Source organism: Anser anser (assembly GCF_964211835.1).
Source record: "Anser anser genome assembly, chromosome: 3".
Taxonomy (NCBI): domain Eukaryota; kingdom Metazoa; phylum Chordata; class Aves; order Anseriformes; family Anatidae; genus Anser; species Anser anser.
In genome coordinates, this window is record NC_139722.1 from 10,355,922 (window position 1) to 10,363,438 (window position 7,517).

A 7,517-nucleotide genomic window follows, 5' to 3' on the forward strand; every position below is an offset into this window, starting at 1 on the left:
CCTTGTTCCTCCCCAAACCACCTGGGCCCCTCCCTTTCCCCCTCTAAACATCCCACAGTGTGTTGTGCGACCCCTGCGTGCCTCTCCTCTGCGCCCCATCCTGCGTCCCAAAAGGTTGTAACTGTTCCCTCTACCTGTAACCAGTCCCTCAGGGAGGGGCTGGGCTGGGGGCTTGTGTCTCTGACAGGTTACTGGGGTTCCTCCCCGCGCTGTGCCACTGTTTTCCGTGTTTGTGGGCACTCCCTTGTGACCGTGGGGAGGTGCTTTGGGGCTTTTTTTCCTGCCGCTGCCCAGTCCATCACCGACCACTCCTTGCCACTGCTTTCCCACGGAGGAAATGAAATGTGGCCGCGTTTAAGGCCTTTGGCAGGGAAAGTCTACATAAATATTTATCAGCGGGCAGAAGTGGAAGAGAGAGCTCATAAAAATGCATCTTTTGGAAGGCTCTCTGCCCACCAGTTTTCTGCAGGAGGTCAAATTTAAATTAACGTTGCACAGAAGCACTGCTTTGCTTTTAAAAACGACAAATGGGTCCAGGTACATTTCCAGTGGCCTGCCGTTAACATGGTATATGCTGCGTTGGTACTAAATTGCCAGCAGATGACAGCGCTCTGAAACACGGGGGAGGCAGCTCAGACTTTTGTTTCTCTTCACCTCAGTGTGGTCAGGAAGGGCACAACCAGAGCCTGAGGCCCACAAGGCCCGGTCAGCCCCGGGGCCACGGGCGGAGCAGGACCCAAGTGAAGGCCTCAGGAACGAGTGGCACGAAACGGCTCAAAACCAGACTTGTTTTCTCTGCTTCAGCCCAGACAGCTAGATTGCCTTCACAAGACAGACTCAGCTTTGTAAGTAAGCAGGTATGAAAAAGAGTACTGTGGTAAGGAAGGGAATATCATGGAGTAGAGTGTCCAGGTCTGGGCCCCCCACTACAAGGGAGACTGGACATACTGGAAGGACTCCAGTGGAGGGCCACCAAGGAGATGAAGAGACTGGAGCACGTGGAGGATATGAGAAACCACAACGCAGCTCACTGACCACAGAGGACCTCTTGCTGCCACGTGAGGCCAGGACAAGAAGCAATGGGCACAAACTGGAGCACAGGAGGCTCCCTCTGACCATCAGACAGCACTTCTATGCTGGGCAGGTGATGGAGCCCAGAGAGGCTGTAGAGTCTCCTCTTTGGAGATCTTCAGAAGCCGCCTGGATGTGGTCCTGGGCACCCTGCTCTGGGTGTCCCTGCTGGAGCAGGGGATGGGCCAGATGAACTCCAGAAATCCCTGCCAACCTCAGCCATTCTGTTATTCTCTGGTTCTGGAACAAATTTTAGACTTTTTTGACACACTTCTTTGCTGATATCCATGTGGACAAGGGAGAGCAGGGGGCAGACACTGAGCTCTGCTCTCTGGGGACAGCGACAGGACCCGAGGGAACGGCATGGAGCTGGGACAGGGGAGGGTCAGGCTGGGGTTAGGGAAAGGTTCTGCACCCAGAGGGTGGTCGGGCACTGGGACAGGCTCCCCAGGGCAGTGGTCACGGCACCGAGCCTGCCGGAGTTCAAGATGCCTTTGGACAACGTTCTCAGATCCACGGTCTGATTTCTGGGTGGTCCTGTGCAGAGAGAGGAGTTGGACTTGATGATCTTTGTGGGCCCCTTCCACCTCAGGATATTCTATGATTCTATGGATCAAGAGACGAGATGGCAAACTCAGCATCATCTCTTTGTTAGGTGTTTGTACAGCACCTATCACAAGCGGCTGAACCTCTCCAGAGGAGAAGGAGGAGCTCCTGGTGGTGCTAAGGTCTTTGTCCTCAACTGCTGGTTGTCCACAATGTAAATACTCTAAGACAAAAAGCAAGTCATCAGGTCTGGCATATTCTGCTAACCAGAGGACCTCCCACATTCTCAATCTGTCAAGAAAAGAGGTTAATTCAGTGTCAGCACCGCTTCTTCCTATCGCTTCTCTGCATGGCCAGCCACCTGATCTCAGGGACCCCCAGGCAGAGGAAGAGCCCAGGGCCGTTCCCTCCTCACCGTGACTCACCGGGAAGCCTTCCACCCAGTGCAGGACCTGATCCTGGCATTCGGCCTGCCCTCTAACTCAGCTACAAATTAGCGCTGAACATAACTGTTATTTATTTCTAATTAAATGTTAAGGCGGTGTGTAACAGCACTCGAGAAAGATCATATTGCTATGTGTCTGGATGCAGCACAGCCCTCCCTAAATCACACCGAAAGCCGATTTCCCTCCCGCTATACAGCAAATTATGTCAGGCTCGTTGCTGGTACATAAGGAGGAAATTTGTTACCCTTCTGGAAAATCAATAGGCTCTTGGCAAACGGGGTTCGGTGCTGTTAATCTTCTTGAAGGCGCCATCTGCCTCTGTGCCACAGCACAACCGGAGAGCCGCCCCACCGCCGCGGGGAGCTGCCCGGGCACCTGCTGCGTGGCTGCCAAGCCCCAGCACGGCAGGACTTGCTCCATGTGCCATGTGAAACGCTTTCAGTCAAAAACTCCAAAAAAATCCAGCTGCCTGAGGCGTCCCCGCTGCTGCCTGCAGCTCCTCAATGCCCCACAAGCGCACGGAAGATGCGAGAAACCCCGAGGCACAGCTCGCTGGGTGCAGAGGACCTTGTGTTGCCACATGGGGCTTCCAGCTGCCCCGGAGGGCTCTGGCAACCCTCAGCAAGTGCTGGGGGTGCTCCCACGGTTCCTGTCTGCAATGCCAGGCTCCAGCAGGTTCCCCTTCGCCAGCAGTGCTGCCGCAGTGGCTGGAAAACATCTGGCGGCAGGTCTCCAACCTCCTAACCGGGCTCGGTGCTTCACCAGCAGGCAAAGCACAAAGCAGAAACCTTCCCTGCAGGGCGAGGGTGGGCTGCGGAGGCTGGAGCCAAACCCATGGAGTCCTCAGCAGGGTTGAAGCTTGGTGACACACCGTGGCCACGCACGTGAGCGAGGAACGTGGCTGGGTTTGCAGGGGGAGCAGCCATGGTTGAAGACCTGGGGGTGCCTTAGAGAGCAGTACTGCTGGTCAGGGCGTGCCGAGTGCTGGAAGCTGCGGGGCTGGGGCTGGCTCCTGGGGTGAGGAAGGGACCCTTCTGCCACCACTTGTGGCTTCCACATCTCTTCTGCTGGGTCTCTGCCTCTCCCCAGCCCCATCTGGAAGCTCCTGTGGTCTTCAAAAAGCCACGGAGGCTCCAGAGAGCCGGCTGGAGACGGCCAGGAACAAACAGCGGTGCCCGGCTCGTTCCTGCTCAGTATTAATCAGCACTTCTCTGAATCACAGACGTGGCTTTGTCTGTGGGACATCATCTGTGAGATTCAGAAAGCGGCAGGAATTAATTCAGCTTGGGAGCTTTGGATGACTCAGACTGCTGTGAAAACACCCCAGGGCAGAAATGAGATGTAGGGCAAATTCACCCATGGGGTAGCTCTCAATGGACTTTAACTGCAGATAAATTTAATTTGCAGAAGTGAAGAATATTTTATTTACTCTTTCTAAGTAGCGTTTTAAATTGAAATATTCAAATAGACAATCAAGAGACTCTTAATGGGTTGCATTTATTGAAAGAGATTTTGATTTAAATTCCTCAGCCTTGGAGTCCCAGGCAACATTTCTTTTTCCCCGAGTGAAGTCCCTGCTGAATTTCCCTGTTGCACTAACGTATGAAAATCTGAAAGCACTGAATAAACATACACGATGACACAGCGCTGATATTCGGTTACGTGCAACCCACCCAGTGCTCTTGCTGGGAGATGTCTGGAAAAGCAGGATGCAGCAACCGTACGTGCTCTGGGGAGCCTGTGAAGACGGAGGGCTCCGTGTGCACCGCCGGTCTCCCAGAGATGGGCCCGAGTTGTGAGGGCCCCTCAGGTTGCCTGGGAGAAAAAAATACATTTTGGCAGCTGGAATAATATTGAGGCAACGGATTTGAAACGCCGGGCCACACGGACTGCTGCTTGAGCTCTGCGTGCAGCGCTCTTTCACTGCAGTCAATAAACATTTCGTAATAATTTCTGGCACGGGGCAGGGAGCCCATAAGGAACCCAGGTTCCACCTTCGGCTCCCTGCTCTGCTTTCTGCGTGCTGTGAAGCAGCAGCTTAGGTAAATGCAGCGGGGCTCCAGACTCTAGAGGAAACTCGGGGCTGGCCACGGTCGCTGCAGGGAGGGCAGCGCTTTGGCTGAAGCTCCTGCAGGAAGCTGATGGCCAGGAGCTGGAGGGAAGCCAAGTGGCCACATGCCACCAGAGAAACCCCAACTGCAGGACCTGGGAAAACCTCCTTCCGAAGGAAGGCATTTGGAGGACGCAGCTGGATCCCATTTCACAGCCTCTGGCAGGACAGCAGGCTGGAGCCAGCCCCCCACATCCTGCCCCTTGCGATTAAAATGGGGTGGACCTTACACCAGGTTAGGGTTTCTGGTGGTACCCGTGGTTGTGGCTGTTCCTCCTCTTCTCCTCAGCCATGGATAACGCAGCGCCAGGGTGTTTTCTCCACCCCTTATACCTTGGTTTTCACCATACCCTTTTTCTCCTTCTATCAGGAACCTCCCCCCCCCCCCCCCCCCCAGCAGTACAGGTTGTGGCATTGTCCCAGCTCCGACAGACTTCTGGCTCTTCCGTCTCCGTGTCCTTCTCTCCCAGGGACTCTCCCAGGTTCACCCTGTTCTCATTTCCTCCTCCTTCTCCTGGTTTCTTCAGGCTGCACGTTCACCACCAGGCAAACCCCAGGAAGGAACCCAAGTCTAAGCCGAAGCCGCCCGCACAGAGTCTGGCCCGTGGCCCTGCTCAGCACGGAGCCTACCAGGGGTGCTCAGCATCCCAGGGGACAGCCTGCGTCCCAGGGCAGGGGCTGGAGAAAAGCCAGATCATGCATCGTAACCCTGGAGAATTCACTGCTTGGAGTAGTAAAAAAGAAACAGCACCGTTACCAGGTCACAGAAACCTGCTAATATTCACGGTACTTGTAGTGAATTAATTAGCTAGAGCGAATGCATTCGTGGCCGGCTTACTACATCTGCCGAGAACATTTTCAGAGCAGACAACCAAAGCTTTTGCCCTTTCTGTGCTTTCTTTTCTATGTTCTCTTACAAAAGAGAACAAGTATATCACTTTTACATGTCTCCTTTGCTTTGCAAGCTTTACAATACAGATTTTGTTTGTGTGTACAGTTATTTTTGAGACTGCTTCTGCATACGTGCAGCACCTCGAAAAATGCACGCCCCGACTCACAGCCACCGCTTCTCTGTGCTGCGAACCTCAAACAAACCAAACGCCACCGGTCTTCAGCTAGAGCACCATCTACAGAAAATTTACATCTAACTGGTCCTCAGCCACTATCCCACGTGCTGTCTGCCATCAGGACAGGGGAATGAAAAAGTCAGCTTCCCGCCACCCTCGGCTGCTCAGCTCCATCTCAAGGCGAGGCACCAAGCTGGGTTTGCAGAGCGTGCCATGAAAGCAGAGAACCTCGGGGGGCATCCTGCACAAAAGCATCTCATCCGGATTTCCAGCGTGGCAGGGGAATGCTTATATTTTGAGGGCATGAATAATTCAGCTTCCATGAATTCGCCCAACTTCGTAAGAATTCCTGCGGATTTAAGGCTGGGAAACTGTCCTCCTTCCTGACTGCTGCTGCTCGAAGCCAGAAAGCACTGGGGCTAACACCTGCTGAACTGTACCGTGGGTGCCCAGAGAGGGCTCTGGGGGAGTGCCGTGAAACAACAGGCATGGAGACAATTCCTCCCTGGGCCTTCCTGCGGGGCTGAGCACGGCCTCGCTGCTTGTCCTGCTTTGCTGCCTGCTGCAGGCCCGGGGGGAGAGGCCGATGCTGCCGAGGACTTCATCAGATGTCTGCCACTGCCATCTGCCGGAGCCTATTCCTTCTGCAAAATCATCTGCACGGCTTTCAGCTGCCAGACCAACGCCCCTCGCTCCAACAGCTGGCTGGAGGCGGTGGGGTGGTTGCCCACAGCTTGGGCTCTGCAGCTCCGCACCGTCCCAAAGCAGAACCTAAGGACGTCGAGGTTTTAACCTGAGGCTGTGCAATGAACACGCTGCCCACCTCCCTCCCCATCACCCGCTCGTGTGCCGTGGGGAACCTTCATCCCCACAGCTCTGCAACCGCCCGACCCCTGCATCAGCCCCACCTCGGGTCTCCTCCTGAGAAAAGCATTTCGGAGTCGCCTGCAGGGGTCTTTTGCATTGCAAATCTGAGGAAAGATGTTTTTGCACAAAGCAAACTAAAAACAAAATGAGAGAGGAGAAGCAGGCAGGCGCTGGGCAGGAGGAGCAGGAAGGCTTGGTGCTGGGGCAGAGCAGCTTGAGAGATCCCATTGGGAAGCTGGAGAAGGCTGTGGGGGATTTTTAAGGGCCATTTCTGATCCTTAAATCAGGAGCAATGGGACTGAAAAAAGGGGAAAAGCAAATGGGACTGGGCTGATGCCTTCTTCTGCCCAAGCTCACACCTCCTGCTGAAAATCTGGCTTGTTTTGGAGCTGTTGCTTCAGAAGAATCGTGGATGGACAATGAAGTATGACAACCACAGACCAAACAACAGGAACAGGCAAAATACTGGACTGTTGCTCTACTTGTTAGGGACACAGAGGTGACATGGAAAAATTACATTGTGCTCTAATTGATAGGCCAGAATGCAAAAACAGAAAGGAAAGGAACTCCTGCTGAACCAATAACCTTTATTCTGGCATTTCTGAACTTCCAGGCGTGCGTCTTTGTTGCTTAGGTGTTGTCCACATCTGTTTTTTATGTAGGCAGTTCAGACATACAAGCCAAGAGTCGTGCATACAAGAATGCTCTTTCCATCTACTTCTCATTTTCCCTTTTCTCAGCTCCACCGTTGCCTCACTATATGTAAGCCAGGGCACAGTCCATGAAATTAAACAGTAAGAATTAATGACTAACCTTTAGAAGAAAAAGATGATCGTTTATCTGCCAGACACTCAAGCCGTAGGGTTCACTGCTACAAAGGACAAATCTAACATGGTAGCTTGATACCAAAAACAGACGGGCTGCTGTGCTACCCGTTAGTTTCGCTGCTAGTTCACAAAGCTAAGACCACCCATTTATTGCACGACTGTGGATCTGAATCCTTTTTTAGCAGAAATCATTCCTTCAAGAGGAATGAGTCACATATACGAAGACCCTGATGATAGTCAGCTAGCTAGTCAAGAAAGCGCAAGATTGAGCTCCCACTAAACTGTAAACTGACTCATCCTGTTGGGGAGATGTACCACAGCCCATCCAAAGTTTCTAATACTGGCATCGACTGTATAAAATAAGGGCTAAGGCTAGATTATCTTGACTTCTGGGCAGCAGCTGGTGATGCAAGAGTTGAACCTGGAGCCCGTGTTGTTCACTGTCTTCTTGGGCTCAGCAAGTTGTGGATGGTGCTAGATTGGAGGGACTGGCTGGCACACCAAATGGTGGAGCTCGAGTCCACAGGGACATGGAGACACTTGAGGATGAAGCCAGTAGACACCTCCTGCAGTTGAGCAATGA